This window comes from Hyla sarda, chromosome 2, assembly GCF_029499605.1.
Source record: "Hyla sarda isolate aHylSar1 chromosome 2, aHylSar1.hap1, whole genome shotgun sequence".
Lineage (NCBI taxonomy): Eukaryota > Metazoa > Chordata > Amphibia > Anura > Hylidae > Hyla > Hyla sarda.
The window spans coordinates 329687241-329706972 of record NC_079190.1 but is presented as its reverse complement, the minus strand read 5'-3'; the positions used below and the strand labels follow the sequence as shown (position 1 = coordinate 329706972).

The following is a 19732-nucleotide window of genomic DNA, read 5'->3' as shown; positions in this document are numbered from 1 at the left end:
AGGTCTCAGAAGAGAAGGAGTCACATTTGGCTTTTTGAAAGCAAATTTTGCTCTGGGGGCATGCCGCATTTAGGAAGCCCCTATGGTGCCAGGACCGCAAAAAAAAAAACCCACATGGCATACCATTTTGGAAACTAGAGCCCTCGGGGAATGTAACAAGGGGTTAAGTGAACCTTTATACCCCACAGGCGTTTCACGACTATTGCATATGTAAAAAAAAGAAAATTTTTTTTACCTAAAATGCTTCTTTTCCCAAAAACTTTACATTTTTAAAAAGGGTAAAAGCAGAAAATACCCCCCAAAATTTGAAGCCCAATTTCTCCCGAGTACGGCGATACCCCATATGTGACCCTTAACTGTTGCCTTGAAATACGACAGGGCTCCAAAGTGAGAGCGCCATGCGCATTTGAGGCCTAAATTAGGGATTGCATAGGGTGGACATAGGGGTATTCTACGCCAGTGATTCCCAAACAGGGTGCCTCCAGCTGTTGCAAAACTCCCAGCATGCCTGGACAGTCAACGGCTGTCCGACAATATTGGGAGTTGTTGTTTTGCAACAGCTGGAGGCTCCGTTTTGGAAACCGTGGCGTACCAGACGTTTTTCATTTTTATTGGGGAGGGGGGCTGTGTAGGGGTATGTGTATATGTAGTGTTTTTTACTTTTTATTTTATTTTGTGTTAGTGTAGTGTAGTGTTTTTAGGGTACAGTCGCACGGGCGGGGGGTTCACAGTAGTTTCTCGCTGGCAGTTTGAGCTGTTGCAGAAAATTTGCCGCAGCTCAAACTTGCAGCCCGATACTTACTGTAATCCTCCGCCCATGTGAGTGTACCCTGTACATTCACATTGGGGGGGACATCCAGCTGTTGCAAAACTACAACTCCCAGCATGCGCTGACAGACTGTACATGCTGAGAGTTTTAGTTTTGCAACAGCTGTAGGCACACTGGTTATGTATCACGGAGTTTGTGACCTTACTCAGTGTTTCAAAACCAGTGTGCCTCCAGCTGTTGCAAAACTACAACTCCCAGCATGTACGGTGCATGGTGTAAGGTGACTGCTGGGAGTTGTAGTTTGCAACAGCTGGAGGCACACCGGTCGTGAAACACTGAGTTAGGTAAAAAAAAAACTCTAAGTTTCACAACCAGTGTGCCTTCAGCTGTTGCAAAACTACAACTCTCAGCAGTCACCGACAGCCAACGGGCATGCTGGGAGTTGTAGTTATGCAACCAGCAGATGCACCACTACAACTCCCAGCATGCACTTTAGCTGTTTGTGCAAGCTGGGAGTTGTAGTTATACAACAGCTGAAGGTACACTTTTCCATAGAAAAAATGTGCCTCCAGCTGTTGCAAAACCATAAGTCCCAGCATGCCCATAAGGGAATGCTGGGAGTTGTGGTGGTCTGCCTCCTGCTGTTGCATAACTACAGCTCCCAGCATGCCCTTTTTGCATGCTGGGAGCTGTTGCTAAGCAACAGCAGGAGGCTGTAACTCACCTCCTGCTGCTGCTCCATCGCAGGCTGTCCCTCGCCGCCGCCGTCGCTCCTGGGGCCACGATCCCAACATGGACGCCGGGGATCGGGGTCCCCAGCACCCGGGATCGTCTTCCCGCAAACGCTCACGTCCTCCGGAAGAGGGGCGGAGCAGGTGCGGGAGTGACGCCCGCAGCAGGCGCCCTGATTGGTCGGCCGGTAATCAGGGCGTTCGTGAGGTGGCACCAGTGCCACCTCACCCCTGCAGGCTCTGGCTGTTCGGGGCAGTCAGAGACGGCCCCGAACAGCCAGTAATTCCGGGTCACCGGGTCACTGGAGACCCGATTGACCCGGAATCGCCACAGATCGCTGGACTGAATTGTCATAATGACCCCCCTGGGCGATATGCCGGGATGCCTGCTGAACGATTTCAGCAGGCATCCGGCTCCGGTCCCCAACCGGCTAGCGGTGGGGACCGGAATTCCCACGGGCGTATGGATACGCCCTGCGTCCTTAAGGACTCGGAATGCAATGCGTATCCATACGCCCTCCGTCCTTAAGAGGTTAAATTCTCACTGCACCCCTTATTATATTCTCTGAGCGTTGTAGTTTCCAAAATGGGGTAACATGTGAGGGGGTGCATTGTTCTGGCACCATTGTAGTTCTCCCGCAGAGCACTTAACATCAACATATGGGGTATGTTCTTACTCAGAAGAAATAAGGTTACAAATTTGGTGGGCTCTTTTTCCCTATTTTCCCTTGTGAAAATTAAAAATGTAGGATAACACCAGCATTTTAGTAAAAAAAAATATATATATTTTCATTTTCCCATCCAACTTTAACGAAAATTCATCAAACACCTGGGGGTGTTATGGTTCACTATACCCCTTGTTACCTTCCGTGAGGGGTGCAGTTTCCAAAATGTGGTATTTATTTTTATGCGTTTATGTCAGAACTGCTGTAAAATCAGCCATCCCTGTGCAAATCACCAATATAGACCTCAAATGTACATAGTGCGCTTTCACTCCTGAGCCTTGTTGTGCTCCTGCAGAGCATTTTACCTCCACATATAGGGTATTTCCGTATTTCCGGAGAAATTGCGTTACAAATTTTGGGGGTCTTTTTTTCCTTTTACCTCTTGTGAAAATAAAAAGTATGGGGCAACACCAGCATGTTTTTTTACACAAACAGGCTGTTGTAGACCCCAACTTTTCCTTTTCATGAGGGGTAAAATGAGAAAAGCCCCCCAAAATTTGTAACGCAATTGCTCCCGAGTACGGAAACACCCGATATGTGGCCCCAAACTGTTTCCTTGAAATACGACAAGGCTACGAAGTGAGAGAGCGCCATGCACGTTTGAGGACTAAATTAGGGATTGCATAGGGGAGGACATAGGGGTATTCCCAAACAGGGTGCCTCCAGGTGTTTCTAAACTCCCAGCATGCCTGAACAGTCAATAGCTGTCCTTAAATGCTCGGAGTTGTTGTTTTGCAACAGCTGGAGGCTCCGTTTTGGAAACAGCGCCGTACGATATGTTTTTCATTTTTATTTGGGGGAGGGGGGAGGAGGGGGGGACAGTGTAAGGGGGTGTATATGTAGTTTTTTACCCTTTATTTTGTGTTAGTGCAGTGCTTTTAACGTACATTCACACGGGCGGGAGTTTACAGTGAGTTTTCCGCTAGGAGTTTGTGCTGCGGCAGAAAATTTGCCGCAGCTCAAACTTGAAGTAAGAAACTCACTGTAAATACGCCCATGTGAATGTACCCTGCTTGAGAAAGGCTCTGTTGAGGAGCCGAAACATTGCACTTTTCTACAGATGTGTGAATAAATACACCTGCACGGGGTTATACGTATCTGGAGTGCCGCTCTCTTTGTTTTGTGGTGAATTCCTTGGGGCCTGAGTCAGACCCTGGAGCTGAGCACCCAACAGGATCTGGAATCCTTGGCAACAGCCACGCATGGTGCTTCTTGGATTGTTTCTTATATATATATATATATATATATATATATATATATATATATATAAATGTGTGTGTATTTGTTTTAAAATAAAACTATTTGCAGTAACATTTATTAAAAGAGAAAATCTTACATTTTGCATGGACTTAAGTATTCAGACCCTTTGCTATGACTCTTGACATTTAGCTCTGGAGCTCTGGAGGCCTCTTATTTCTCTTGATCATCTCTGAGATGTTTCTAGACCTTGATTGGAGTCACCTGCGATAAATTCAGGTGATTGAACATGATTTGGAAAGAAATCTATATGCACTGCTCAAATAAATAAAGGGAACACTTATGTTCCAAGTCAATCACACTGTCCACTCAGGAAGCAACACTGATTGACAATCAATTTCACATGCTGTTGCGCAAATGGAGCAGACAACAGGTGGAAATTATAGGCAATTAGCAAGACACCCCCAATAAAGGAGTGGTTTTGCAGGTGGTGACAACAGACCACTTCTCAGTTCCTATGCTTCCCGGCTGATGTTTTGGTCACTTTTGACAGATGTACAACCTACACAAGTTGCTCAGGTAGTGCAGCTCATCCAGGATGGCACATCAATGCGAGCTGTGGCAAGAAGGTTTGCTGTGTCTGTCAGCGTAGTGTCCAGAGCATGGAGGCGCTACCAGCAGACAGGCCAGCACTTCAGGAGACATTGAGGAGGCCGTAGGAGGGCAACAACCCAGCAGCAGGACTGTTACCTCCGCCTTTGTGCAAGGAGGAGCAGGAGGAGCACTGCCAGAGCCCTGCAAAATAACCTCCAGCAGGCCACAAGTGTGCATGTGTCTTCTCAAATGGTCAGAGACAGACTCCATGATAGTGGTATGAGGGCCCGACATCCACAGGTGGGTTTGTACTTACAGCCCAACACCGTGCTTACAGCCCAACACCAAGATTGAGAAAGTCGCCTCTGACGCCCTGTGCTCTTCACAGACGAAAGTAGGTTCACACTGAGTACACTGAGTCTGGAGACGCGCTGGAGAATGTTCTGCTGCCTGCAACATCCTCCAGCAGGACCGGTTTGGTGGTGGGTCAGTAATGGTGTGGGGTGGCATTTCTTTGGGGGTCACACAGCCCTCCATTTGCTTGCCAGAGGAAGCCTGACTTCGAATAGGTACCGAGATGAGATCCTCAGACCCTTTTGTGAGACCATATGCTAGTGCGGTTGGCCCTGGGTTCCTACTAATGCAAGACAATGCTAGACCTCATGTGGCTGGAGTGTGTCAGCAATTCCTGCAAGAGGAAGGCATTTATGCTATGGACTGGCCCGCCCATTCCTGAATCCAATTGAGCACATCTGGGACATCATGTCTCGCTCCATCCACCAATGCCATGTTGTGCCACAGACTGTCCAGGAGCCTGCCACCTCATCAGGAGCATGCTTAGGCGTTGTAGGGAGGTCATACGGGCATGTGGAGGCCACACACACTACTGAGCCTCATTTTGACTTGTTTTAAGGACATTACATCAAAGTTGGATCAACCTGTAGTGTGGTTTTCCACTTTGATTTTGAGTGTGACTCCATACCCAGACCTCCATGGGTTGATACATTTGATTTCCATTGATAATTTTTGTGTGATTTTTGTTGTCAGAAAATTCAACTATGTAAAGACGAAAGCATTTCATATGATTGGTTCATTCATTCAGATCTAGGATGTGTTATCTTAGTGTTCCCTTTATTTTTTTGAGCAGTGTATATTAACCAAGCCACATTATAAGCTACACCTTGCTAGTATTAGGTTGAACCCCTTTTTGCCTACAGAATTGCCTTTATACTTTCTACACAGTCCTGGAAACATTCCTCAGAAATATTTCTCCATATGGATATAATGGCATCTTTGGTAGCTGCAAATATGCAAATATCCCTTTCCACCACATCCCAATGGTGCTCTATTGGATTGAGATCTAGTGACTGTGGGGGCCATTGGAGTGCAGTGAACTCATTACCATGTTCAAAAAACCTGTTTGGCATTATTCTATGAGCTTTGCGTCATGGAGAATTATCCTGTTGGAAGTATCAGAAGATGGGTACACTGTAGTCATAAAGCGATGGACATGGTCAGCAACAAGACTTAGATAGGCTGTCACATTTAAACAATGCTCAATTGGTACTAAGGGGCCAAAATGTGCCAAGAAAATGCTTACAACACCATTACACCACCAGCCTTAATTATTTATACAAGGCAGGATGGATTTATGCTTTGATGCTGTTTATGCCAGTTTCTGACCCTGCCATCTGAATGTCACAGCTAGAATCAAGACTCATCAGACAAAGCAACATTCTTCCAGTGTTCAATTATTCAATTTTGGCGAGCCTATGCAAATTGTAACCTTAGCTTCCTGTTCTTAGCTGACAGGATTGGCATCCGGTGTGGTCTTCTGCTGCTGTAACCCATCTGCTTCAAGGTTAGACATAAACATTCAGAGATGGTATTATCGAGTGGTTATTTCAGTTTCTTTCACCTCAAACCAGTCTGCCCTTTTTCCTCTAATCTCTGACATCAACAAGACATTTTTGTCCATACAACTGCCGCTCACTGGATATTTTCTCTTTTTCACACCCTTCTCTGTAAATTCTAGAGAAGGTGGTGCGTGTACAAAGTAACCGTGAGTGCATGTTGAATTTCTATGTATGATGTCTCTAAATAATATTCACTCAGTTATAAAATGAAAAAAAATATCACTATAATGTTACAGAACAAATTCCAGTATACCAAAGCCTATACACCAAAACCTCATATTACCCCTTCATAGTGGCTGAAAACCATCACCAAACTGAATAAAAAAAAAAAGACAAATAATACACCCATACAATGAAAATAGTGTTGCTCGCGAATATTCGCAATTCAAATTTTATTCGCGAATATCGCATATTCGCGTATTTGCGAATATTCTTTTTTTTTTTTTTTAAAGCCGAGGAACGTGCTCTCGAATCACCCAAAGTGCAAGAAAAAGTGCAAACGTGTTAAACTAAAAAAACGTGCACAAAGGATGCGGTCTATCGCAAGCCCTTCTCCGATAGAAGAGAGGCCCCCCAACAAACCTTACCCTTTGCCTCCGGACCAAAAGGTACCTGCGAGGTTCCAGGTTCGATGTCCCTTTTCACCGAAGCTACTAGGGGACCACAAATGCTCCCAAGGTATCTACCCGCAGAGCCGATAACGGTAGGTACCCTGCCAAAGCAGGAGTAACCGGGGTGTTTGCAGGGAGGTGCAGAACCTAATGGCCACACACACCTCCCCTAGACCGCAAGGAGGGACACCCAGAAGGGCTACCGCATCCTGACAAATCCTGTGAATACACAACACGCAAAAAGTGACACAGTGAGACAAAAATAAATAAGTGAATGTGTGCAGATATACTGCCCGGACATCCGGCTGGATCTATAAAAATGTCTCTGATCCTAGCCATAAGGCCGGGAATCAAGAGGTGAGTGCCACAAGGTGAAGAGATTATGGTGCCCGTGCTTCAACTCAGTGAGCCAGTATTCCCAGTGAGTTTCGGCACCTCGGGGTCACCACTCCCCGAGGCACAAAAGTACCTCGGCTCTAGACCCTCTCAGCCTCATGGCGAGACCCGGAGGAAACAGGTCACATCGGGGCAGCCGTCGAGTTGATTCCTCAGAACCAGCCCCGGAAAGCCCTGGTACACCTGCACCCTCCATGCAGCACCCATCCCCACCAGCCCCATACCGGCGTAGTTTGCCACCGGCATGAAAACTGATAAGAACAGATACTACACTTGATCTTAGCCAAAAGGCCGAGAAGCGATTCGCGAATATTCACGAATAAAGCACCATATATTCGCAATTACTAATTCTTTTTTTTCTCTTCACAGTACACATCACAGTGATCATCCCTCTCTGCTTCCAGCTTGTGTGGTGTAAAGAAGGCTCTAATACTACTGTGTGAGACTGGTATACAAATTTTCGCATATGCGAATATTTGCATATGCTAATTTTCGCATATGCAAATTTTCGCTTATGCTAATCTTTGCATATGCTAATTTTCGCATATGCTAATTTTCGCATATGCGGAAATAAACGCGAATATTGCGAATATGCGAATTTAGCGAATATATGACGAATATTTGTCCATATATTCGCGAAATATCGCAAATTCAAATATGGCCTATGACGCTCAACACTAAATGAAAATTTATTAGAAGATACTAGCTGTGCACAGGCTCTGCAGAACTTATATAAGAATACAGTGCAGTTGCACCCAGTAACTACAGGTGATGTCTTCACTGATTGGAGTCAATCACTTTACTTTTGCTCCCCCATTTACCCTAAAACATCATGACAACTTCCTACACCATGACTTTTTTCTGCAGAATTGTTTGACAAACATCTTGGGCGTTCACTCCTCACTCCTGTAGCCTCCAGAACTCTATACAGACAGCCCATCTATATTGCCCCAAGTAATAAAATCCCCCAAGTGGTAAAAGTGCCCCATTTAGCTCCCACATAGTATTTATCTCCATTTGTGCCCCCTGACTGTAATTAGACCCCTTTGTTCCCCCCTTAAAATATAAGGGAAGATTAAAATCGACCATATATAGTTTTTTTTGTTTTTTTCGGACATCAATCTTCTGTTTCTAAATTGGAATTGGGATGGTGTAAAACAAATTTTTCAAACAACTATACAATTTCTCCATATATTTCTTATTATGTTTAATGTACAGCATGCACATTTTCCCAGTTTTCACAATACTGTATTTGCAGTGTCAGCAAAATGTTTGCCATTATGCTCTCATCTGTAGATTGAATAGGAAATCTAATTATGTTTGTCACAATTTATTGCAAGTTTTCAACTAAATAAACTTGGGAACTGAGGATAAAAGAGTAAGTTGTTAATTTAGCTTTAGCTGGGCCTATGTTTATTGTGACATCATATCCCCTTGGTACAGTAGCCAGTTTGGGGAAAAAAACAGTATTTAACCCCTTAAGCATCCGGGGTTTTTCCGTTTTTGCATTTTCGTTTTTTCCTCCTTATAATAACTCTTTCAATTTTGCACCAAAAAATCCATATGATGGCTTATTTTTTGCACCACCAATTCTACTTTGTAATGACGTCAGTCATTTTACCCAAAAATCTATGGCGAAATGGGAAAAAAAATCATTGTGAGACAAAATTGAAAAAAAATACGCCATTTTGTAGCTTTTGGGGGCTTCCGTTTCTACACAGTACATTATTTGGTAAAAATGACACCTTATCTTTATTCTGTAGGTCCATACGATTAAAAGGATACCCTACTTATGTAGGTTTGAATTTGTGGTAAAAAATCATAACCACATGCAGGAAAATTTATACGTTTAAAATTGTCATCTTCTGACCCCTATAACTTTTTAATTTTTACACGTATGGGGTGATATGAGGGCCCATTTTTAGCACCGGGATCTGAAGTTTATAGCGGAACCATTTTTGCATTGATAGGACTTTTTATTCATTTTTTCATGATATAAAAAATGACCAAAAAGCACTATTTTGGACTTAGGAATTTTTTTTTTGTCGTACTTCTGGAAAAAATCCTAACTACAGGCAGGAAAATGTATACGTTTAAAAATGCCTTGGGGTGGTCACGTGGCGGCAGGATGTGACGCCATCGGCTCCTGAGACGCTCGCCCACCTGTCTGGCTGCCTGATGCTTCGGTGATGGACCCCCCTGCTGGCCCTCTCCTCACCTCTGACCCGCTGCTTGAACAGCTGAAACTCCTCGTGGATATGGAGGCAGGATTGGCTTGCTCTGGGTCTCTCCCCCGGCTGGGTATGTGCTCAGGAACTGCTACGATCTCGCGCTGGCATGGCTGGGGCGGCCCCCTTTCGGCACAAGGGGTCCTCCTGAGTGATAAGAAGATGGGAAGAGGCAGTTCACGTGAGCAGCCCCGAGAACACGGAAGACGCCGTGTACCAGCGCGTGGCTGGCTCCTGCCCGTCAGAGGACGCGGTCCGTGGAAGAAATCTGGGCGATAGTTAAGCCCCAGAGGTTGGTGATACTGTGGCATGACAAAGGGGAGAGAAGAGAGATGGGGAAAAAAAAAAAACTGTTATGGGATTCTTGTCTACTATCAGGGCTGCACACTAGAACTGTTCCTATTGAAGACCGTGTGCAGTATTTTTAAGGAACTCCTGACATCAGGGTATACTTTCAGAAGCTGAGGTGCGATTAGGGGGAGTTAATGAGGAAAGTTAACCCCCGCAGAAACAGAATCTTTATGAATAAATGGGAGTGGGCAGGACATGGAGCTCCTCCAGCAGTTGCTAATAAGAAACATGCTGTATGCTGGCTATAGGAGAAGTTAATGTTCTGCCCACTGGAAAACGAAATGCCTAAGGTGTCTTATATTTTTATTCCACAGAACTGTGCTCCTGCTACTTTGCCGGCTTTTTTTATAACCTGTCTTCCCCCTCTTTCCCCCTGTGTGATACATCAGAAACGTAAGTCCCTTTAGTAACAACATATATAAGCGGGCTGAGTATGAACTGTATAAAATCTATAAAGTTAGAAAGGTTTTTTTTTTTGGGGGGGGGGGGGGGACGGAGAAACAATGTCCATGCAAGGAAAATGAGACTTTTTTGGAATACCTCTAGATGCTGCTAATAAATGAAATATAGATAAAGGTGTAACAAAGGCTTGTATAAACCAACGCTGATGGGAATTCTTTGCTAATGTTGTGCACACTTCTTTCACAGCCTCTGCGTTTGGAAAGGTACTGACTTTATTCATAGAAACCCTCTTGAACCCTGTAAGACACATCAAAACTGTAAGTCAGTGACCCTCTCTGTTTTACTAAGATTTGGAAACATTCGCTTCTCTTTAGATGTGGCTGCAATTAAAATACGCCTCCATATTGTTTTATATATTTGACAGCGCATGATTATATTTATGACCTAGAGGCTACTATATACCTATTTGAAATGCCACCTAAACCTAACATGAGAAGATTGGGGGGCGCTGCGAATGAGCATACACACGCTTCCAGAATGGAGAAATATTTGAATCTCCCCTTGATACAATAAAGACTCGCACTCAAAACAGACAGCCATTGAGACCACCGCTCATGGGTCCAGATTTTCTATACTACAGAATGAGGAAATGGAGGAGGGGGGGAGAAAGTGGTCAAACAAATGCACACGTTCTGGAAACAATATTAAAAGGAGTGGAAAAATGTAATCAATCTCTTTTGGACTTAACCTCTAAAGTCGTCTCGCTCAGTAGTGCTGTGTCCATTATTAGGGAGTAGTGTTGCTCGCGAATATTCGCAATGCAAATTTTATTCGCGAATATAGCGCTATATATTCGTAATTACGAATATTCGTTTTTGGTTTTTTTTCACAGTACACATCACAGTGATCATCCCTCTTTGCTTCCAGCTTGTGTGGTGTAAAGAAGGCTCTAATACTACTGTGTGAGACTGGTGTGCGAAAGGGAGAGGGGATAAGCTAGGAAGGGAGGGTAGATTGCCAGCTGGGTTGTATTGGAAAGATCTTGGTAGAAAACAACAGTCTGATGGATAACAATAGGAAAATTATAATATGGAACATTAGAGGTCTAAAAAATAGATCTAAAAGGGTGGCCATTTTTGACAGGATAAAAAAATATCTTCCAGCTATAATATGTCTACTAGAAACGCATGTGACCAGTGACTCCCTAGGGATACCTACCACTCAACGTTTTCAGAATATTCATCGGTAGTAACTGTATACATTCATAAAACAGCCGACATACTTGTTATCCATTCACAGTCGGACCATAGGGCTAGGTTTATATTCTTGTATGCCAATTGGGGTGGCAGGCTATCTATTCTTGCATTTGTATACATTCCTCCCCCTTTTTCAGTAGTAACTCTCCAAGCTTTGGTCTCCTTTATAACAGATAGGGAATATCAGGATATTTTCCTTTTTGGAGATATGAACTGTGTAATGAATAATGCACTGGATTGGCAAGGAAAGGATAGGGGGAATGGAGAGACCCCCTTATACAGATGGTGTAAAGAAATGTTTTGGGAGGATGCTTGGCGTACTCTGTATCCAAATACTAAATGTTTCTCATGTTTTAATGCCACTCATAAATGGCTTCCCGCATAGATCATGTAATTACTAATAGCTCTGCATTGGCGTTGATTCATAAAATCTTGTACGAACCCCGCTGTATCTCGGACCACGCTATGGTAGTCTGTCATATTAACCCTTTAAGGAATCAGCCAATTTTCACTGTAGGACCCGGCCATTTTTTGAACATCTGACCACTGTCACTTTAAACATTAATAACTCTGGGATGCTTTTAGTTATCATTCTGATTCCGAGATTGTTTCGTGACATATTCTACTTTAACATAGTGGTAAAATTTTGTGGTAACTTGCATAATTTCTTGGTGAAAAATCCCAAAATTTGATGAAAATTTGGAAAATTTAGCATTTTTCTAACTTTGAAGCTCTCTGCTTGTAAGGAAAATGGATATTCCAAATAAAAAAAATTTTTGATTCACATATACAATATGTCTACTTTATGTTTGAATCATAAAATTGACAAGTTTTTACTTTTGGAAGACACCAGAGGGCTTCAAAGTTCAGCAGCAATTTTCCAATTTTTCACAAAATTTTCAAACTCACAATTTTCCAGGGACCAGTTCAGGTTTGAAGTGGATTTGAAGGGTTTTCATATTAGAAATACCCCACAAATGACCCCATTATAAAAACTGCACCCCCTAAAGTATTCATAATGACATTCAGTCAGCATTTTAATCCTTTAGGTATTTCACAGGAATAGCAGCAATGTGAAGGAGAAAATTCACAATCTTCATTTTTTACACTCGCATGTTCTTGTAGACCCAAATTTTGAATTTTTACAAGGGGTAAAAGGAGAAAATTTATACTTTGTAGCCCAATTTCTCTCGAGTAAGCACATACCTCATATGTCTATGTAAAGTGTTCGACGGGCGTAGTAGAGGGCTCAGAAGCGAAGGAGCGACAAGGGGATTTTGGAGAGTACGTTTTTCTGAAATGTTTTTTGGGGGTCATGTTGCCTTTAGGAAGCCCCTATGGTGCCAGAACAGCTAAAAAAAAAAAACATGCCATACCATTTTGGAAACTAGACCCCTTGAGGAACTTAACAAGGAATTAAGTGAGCCTTAATACCCCACAGGTGTTTCACGACTTTTGCATATTGAAAAAATATATAAAAGTTTTCACAAAAATGTGTGTTTCCCCCCAAATTTCACATTTTTGCAAGGGTTAATAGCAGAAAAGACCCCCCAAAATTTGTAAATCCATCTCTTCTGAGTATGGAAATACTCCATGTGTGGACGTCAAGTGCTCTGCTGGCGCACTACAATGCTCAGAAGAGAAGGAGCGCCATTGAGCTTTTGGGAAAAAATTTTTTGGAATGGAAGTCAGGGGCCATGACAGGTGCCAGAACAGTGGACACCCCCCCCCACATGTGACCCTATTTTGGAAACTACACCCCTCACAGAATTTAATAAGGGGTGCAGTGAGAATTTACACCCCACTGTTTTCAGGGACCACCGTTCCAAAAATCTGTCAGACACCTGTGGGGCGTAATTATTCACTGTACCCCTTATTACATTATGTGAGGGTGTAGTTTCCAAAATGGGGTCACATGTGGGTATTTTTATTTTTGCGTTTATGTCAAAACTGCTGTAAAATCAGCCACCCCTGTGCAAATCACCAATTTAGGCCTCAAATGTACATGGTGCGCTCTCACTCCTGAGCCTTGTTGTGCGTACGCAGAGCATATTACGCCCACATATGGGGTATTTCTGTACTCATGAGAAATTGCGTTACAAATTTTAGGGGTCTTTTTTTCCTTTTAACGCTTGTGAAAATAAAAAGTATAGGGCAACACCAGCATGTTAGTGTAAAATCTTTTTATTTTTTTACACTAACAAGCTGGTGTAGCCCCAACTTTTCCTTTTCATAAGGGGTAAAAGGAGAAAAGCCCCACAAAATTTGTAGTGCAATTTCTCCCGAGTTCGGAGATACCCCATATGTGGCCCTAAACTGTTTCCTTGAAATACGACAGGGCTCCGAAGTGATAGAGCGCCATGCGCATTTGAGGACTAAATTAGGGATCGCAGAGGGGTGGACATAGGGGTATTCTACGTGAGTGATTCCCAAACAGGGTGCCTCCAGCTGTTGCTAAATTCCCAGCATGCCTGGACAGTCAGCGGCTGTCTGGAAATGCTGAGAGTTGTTGTTTTGCAACAGCTGGAGGCTCCGCTTTGGAAACACTGCCATACAATACGGTTTTAATTTTTATTGGGGGGTACAGTGTAAGGGGGTGTATTTGTAATGTTTTACTCTTTATTATGTGTTAGTGTAGTGTTTTTAGGGTACATTCGCACTGACGTGTTACGGTGAGTTTCTCGCTAGGAGTTTGAGCTGCGGCGAAAAATTTGCCACAGCCCAAACTTGAAGCAGGAAACTTACTGTAAGCCTGCCCGTGTGAATGTACCCTGTACGTTCACATGGGGGGGGGGGGGGGGGCAAACCTCCAGCTGTTTCAAAACTACAACTCCCAGCATGTACTGACAGACCGTGCATGCTGGGAGTTGTAGTTTTGCAACAGCTGGAGGCACACTGGTTGGAAAACCTTCAGTTAGGTTCTATTACCTAACTCAGTATTTTCTAACCAGTGTGCCTCCAGCTGTTGCAAAACTACAACTCCCAGCATGTACTGATCGCCGACAGGCATGCTGGGAGAAGTAGTTATGCAATAGCTGGAGGTATGCAACTACAACTCTTAGCATGCCGAGACAGCTGATTGCTGTTTGGACATGCTGGGATTTGCAGTTTTGTAACATCTGTAGGGCTACAGTTTTAGAGAACACTGCAGTGATCTCCAAACTGTCGTCCTCCAGCTGTTGCAAAAATGCAATTCCCAGCATGTCCTGACAGCAAACAGTTGTTTGGGCATGCTAGGAGTTGTAGTTTTGCAAGATCTGGGGGGCTACAGTTTAGGGACCACTATATAGTGGTCTCAAACTGTAGCCCTCCAGCTGTTGCAAAACTACATATTCCAGCATTCCCAAACAGCTGTCTGGGCATGCTAGGAGTTGTAGTTTTACAACATCTGGAGGGCTACAGTTAGAGACCACTGTATAATGGTCTCAAACTGAACCCTCCAGATGTTGCTAGGCAACTCATCGGCTTCCGTCGGATCCAGCCGCACGTCATCGCTGCCCGCCGATCTCCATCGCCTGCAGCCTCCCTCGCCCGGATTTCCGGCGCCGGTCCCCATCATTTCCCCGTCCTGCCCCGCCTATTGTGGGAGGGCAGGACGGGGAAAACGAAAGTAAACCCCCCCGCCCCCGATCTGCTATTGGTGGTCGCGTCTAGACCGGGACTGGAAAAAGAAATTAGGGAATTCTGGGACATAAATGTTGGGTCTACTTCTCCATTGATAGTGTGGGATACTCTTAAAGCATTCCTCAGAGGACTCTTAATAAGGAATATTGCTAGGTTCAAAAAAAAAAAAACTAAAGAAAAAGAAACAGTGCTGATGGAATAAAAAGTGCAGAATCGCGTTATATTAATGATCCATGCACGGAAAACTGGAATTTATTGTATAGTAGCCAATAAAATAAAATATAAAGAGGTGCTCTTGGAAAGAGCCCGACACTCTATCTTTTTTAAGAACCAAAGAAAATACACAGAGACAGGTAGACCCAACAGAATATTTATGAATATTATCAATCAGAAGGAGGGGAAAAGGATTTCTATTTTAAAAGATAAAGAAGGGAGGGAAGTTAGAGATCAGGAAGGTCTAACCCAGATAGCGATGCAGTTCTTTCGGATTTATATACTAAGGAAAGTGTTAGAACAGAGGAAGAAATAGACCTGTTTCTTGACCGGATTAAACTACAATAAATTTGCAATATAGAAAGAGGTGAATTGGAAAAAAACAATATCCTAGAAGAAATAGGAAAAGCTTTGGACTCGTTCCCCAATAACTCGGCCCCGGGGTCGGATGGGTTCGTTTTTGATATATATAAGAAATTCAGGGATACACTATTGCCTTGCCTAAATATGGTATTTAATGAATCCTTAAGAAAAGGGGAGCTATCCCCATCGATGGCGGAAACCATTATAATTTTGATTCCAAAAAAGGGCAAGGGAAGTAAGGAGATGGATACACTCAGACCCATATCTTTGTTAAATACTGATCAAAAGATCTTGGCAAAGATATGGGCCTTGCGTTTACAGGGTGTTATTAAACAACTTATTGGTACAGAACAAAAGGGCTTTGTCCCTGGGAGAAACATTTACAATAATATTAGACATTTATTTATAAACATGCAACTTGCTGGAGATGCGGATCCCCACTCCCTCCTGTCACTAGATGCGCAGAAAGCGTTTGACAGGGTGGAGTGGGGATTCCTCTTTAGCATAGTAAAACGTATGAACCTGGGGGATTATTTTTTGAAGGGTATTAAAACATTATACAACTCTCCTAGTGCAAGAATAAATATAAACAATGTAATCTCTCAAAATTCTGTTTCTCTACAAAGAGGGACCAGGAAGGGGTGTCCCCTATCCCCCCGCTTATTCTCTATTTTTTATAGAGCCTCTTGCTCAGATAATAAGAGAAACAGAAGAATTTGAAGCATTCGGTGTAAACGGGAAAAAAGAAAAAAAATCTTACTATATGCCGATGATACAGTGTTATTTATCACGGACCCAGCTAATAAAATCTCGAAAGTTATGGAGATATTGAAGGAATATGGAAGTTACTCAGGTCTCAAGATTAATTGGAAAAAATCAGGCCTTATGATCTTAACAGGGGATCGAAAGTCGATACCAGGGGAAATTTATGTTCTGCAGGAAGCTGAAGCACTGGAATATCTGGGTATAAAAATTTCCAGGAACGTTGAGGACTTTGCAGGTTTAAATATCCTTCCATTAGCTCAAAAAATTTAAAATAAAATTCAAGTATGGGGTAGACTAAGGTTGAATTTTGCTGAAAGAATCTTATTGATTATAACGATTATATTCCCAATGGCTCTACATATCCTTAGAGCAGCGCCAATATGGCTTAGCGAACACTGGTTTAAAGAGATTCAGGGGGAGATTAGTAGGTTTTTGTGGGATAAGAAACAGGTTCGCATTAAGCATAATTACTTGAGCCCTTCAATAGGTGAAGGTGGGTTTGGAGTACCAAACCTACAATTCTATTATATTGCAGCACAAATTGAATTTCTAGGTAAGGAAGAAGAAGTTTAAAAAAATTACTTCTTTAAATGTGGGGGCACAGGTGGATCTCCAATAGAGATACTTGAGGGTGGTGGGTATAAATATGAGGGGATCTCAGGGATGTACACTTTTAAAATGTTTACAAAAGTATGGAGATATCTTAGACGAGTATTAAGAAAAAAATATTTTTTTCCAGAAATAATGAAATTACAGGGTTACATAGACTGGGAAAAAAAGGGAATCACGAGAGTATATCAATTAGTAGAGGGGAAAAGAATTAAAGAGTGGGAGACAGTGTAGAATTTAAGCTTAGTTATAATTGTAGATTCGCATATGCTCAGGTAAGGAACGCATTCATAAAGGATAAATCAAACCCAAGATGGGAAATCTGTACACATGAGCTAATGGATTTTATTTTCGATATGAATAGTGCCTCTAATAAGATTGTGGGGAAAATATATAACGGCCTGGTAAAAGCAGATATGGTAAACAATGAACACAAAGCTAGGTCTCATTGGTCCAGAGAAGTAGGTATAATAAGTATGCAAGAATGGAGGGTTGTGTTTCAGAATATACTAAGTGCCTCCATGAACCTGAATCATAGAATTTCATTGAGTAAGCTTGCTCTGAGGGTCCCATACACGCCAAAATTGTTATATCAAATAGGAAAAAGGGTACACTCGAATTGTCCAAAATGTAGAGGAGAAGAGGCAGATTTAATGCATATGGTATGGGGATGCCCACTGATTGCTAGATTCTGGCAGGACATTTACCGTATAACAGAAAACAGGATGAAAAAAATGCTGAGTAAGGATGGTAGAGGAGCTATCCTGGGTATTGGCTTAATGGAAACCCCAAGGAATGACGCTATAATAAAAATATTTGTAATTGCAAAAATATTGCTATTAAGAAAATGGTTCTCCCCAGAAGTTCCATCAGTTAAGGAATGTGAAACAGAGGAATAGCAGATGAAGAAGTATGAACTGATATTTTACAAAGGGAAAAAGAGCTTCCCTAGGGTATTGATGGAATGGGATAGATGGGAGGAAACAACCTAGCTGGCAATCTGTGTGTGTGTGGGGGGGGGGGGGGGGGGTTGGCGAGAGGGGTTGAGATAGGAGTGGGGGGGGTGATTTCAATAAGGGGGTTAAAAATTATATTAAAATTGTAAAATTTTACTATGCTATTGTCATTTTGTATGGATCTAAATAAATAAATAAGAAAAAAAAATGTCCTCTTCTGACACATATAACTTTTTTATTTTTCCTAGTACAGGGTGGTATGAGGGCTCATTTTTTGCGCCGTGATCTGAAGTTTTTATCAGTACCATTTTTGTTTTGATCAGACTTTTTGATCACTTTTTATAAATTTTTTAATAGTATAATAAGTGACCAAAAAAAAGCTTTTTTGGACTTTGGAATTTTTTTTACGTGTACGCCATTGACCGTGCGGTTTAATTAACAATATATTTTTATAGTTCAGACATTTATGCATGTGCCGATACCACATATGTTTATTTTTATTTATACTGTTTAATTTTTTTTTTTTAATGGGAAAAGGGGGGTGATTCAAACTTTTTTTTTGCAATGTTATAGCTCCCATAGGGTCCTATAACATTACATACTGTTACGCCGAGCGCTCCGGGTCCCCGCTCCTCCCCGGAGCGCTCGCTACACTCTCGTCACTGCAGCGCTCCGGTCAGATCCACTGACCCGGGGCGCTGCGATACCGCCTCCAGCCGGGATGCGATTCGCGATGCGGGTGGCGCCCGCTCGCGATGCGCACCCCGGCTCCCGTACCTGACTCGCTCTCCGTCGGTCCTGTCCCGGCGCGCGCGGCCCCGCTCCCTAGGGCGCGCGCGCGCCGGGTCTTTGCGATTTAAAGGGCCACTGCGCCGCTGATTGGCGCAGGGGTTCTAATTAGTGTGTTCACCTGTGCACTCCCTATTTATACCTCACTTCCCCTGCACTCCCTCGCCGGATCTTGTTGCCATTGTGCCAGTGAAAGCGTTTCCTTGTGTGTTCCTAGCCTGTGTTCCAGACCTCCTGCCGTTGCCCCTGACTACGATCCTTGCTGCCTGCCCCGACCTTCTGCTACGTCCGACCTTGCTTCTGTCTACTCCCTTGTACCGCGCCTATCTTCAGCAGTCAGAGAGGTTGAGCCGTTGCTAGTGGATACGACCTGGTCACTACCGGCGCAGCAAGACCATCCCGCTTTGCGGCGGGCTCTGGTGAAAACCAGTAGTGACTTAGAACCGATCCACTAGCACGGTCCACGCCAATCCCTCTCTGGCACAGAGGATCCACTACCTGCCAGCCGGCATCGTGACAGTAGATCCGGCCATGGATCCCGCTGAAGTTCCTCTGCCAGTTGTCGCCGACCTCACCACGGTGGTCGCCCAGCAGTCACAACAGATAGCGCAACAAGGCCAACAGCTGTCTCAACTGACCGTGATGCTACAGCAGCTACTACCACAGCTTCAGCAATCATCTCCTCCGCCTGCTCCTGCACCTCCTCCGCAGCGAGTGGCCGCTTCTGGTCTACGACTATCCTTGCCGGATAAATTTGATGGGGACTCTAAATTCTGCCGTGGCTTTCTTTCCCAATGTTCCTTGCACTTGGAGATGATGTCGGACCAGTTTCCTACTGAAAGGTCTAAGGTGGCTTTCGTAGTCAGCCTTCTGTCTGGAAAAGCTCTGTCATGGGCCACACCGCTCTGGGACCGCAATGACCCCGTCACTGCCTCTATACACTCCTTCTTCTCGGAAATTCGAAGTGTCTTTGAGGAACCTGCCCGAGCCTCTTCTGCTGAGACTGCCCTGTTGAACCTGGTCCAGGGTAATTCTTCCGTTGGCGAGTACGCCGTACAATTCCGTACTCTTGCTTCAGAACTATCCTGGAATAATGAGGCCCTCTGCGCGACCTTTAAAAAAGGCCTATCCAGCAACATTAAAGATGTTCTGGCCGCACGAGAAATCCCTGCTAACCTACATGAACTCATTCATCTAGCCACTCGCATTGACATGCGTTTTTCCGAAAGGCGTCAGG

The 19732-nt window shown here is 43.6% G+C and overlaps 1 long non-coding RNA gene and 1 other non-coding gene across 2 annotated transcripts; one reads left to right on the top strand and one right to left on the bottom strand.

Moving 5' to 3' along the window:
• Window positions 1-7055: 7055 nt before the first annotated feature.
• Window positions 7056-7242, bottom strand: LOC130359829 (U2 spliceosomal RNA). Its single transcript, XR_008890477.1, has one exon. It is a non-coding gene; the product is annotated as a U2 spliceosomal RNA (small nuclear RNA).
• Window positions 7243-9152: 1910 nt separating this feature from the next.
• LOC130356418 (uncharacterized) lies at window positions 9153-10237 on the top strand. Its single transcript, XR_008888875.1, has 3 exons — window positions 9153-9459; window positions 9833-9911; window positions 10167-10237. It is a non-coding gene; the product is annotated as an uncharacterized LOC130356418 (long non-coding RNA).
• Window positions 10238-19732: the final 9495 nt, after the last annotated feature.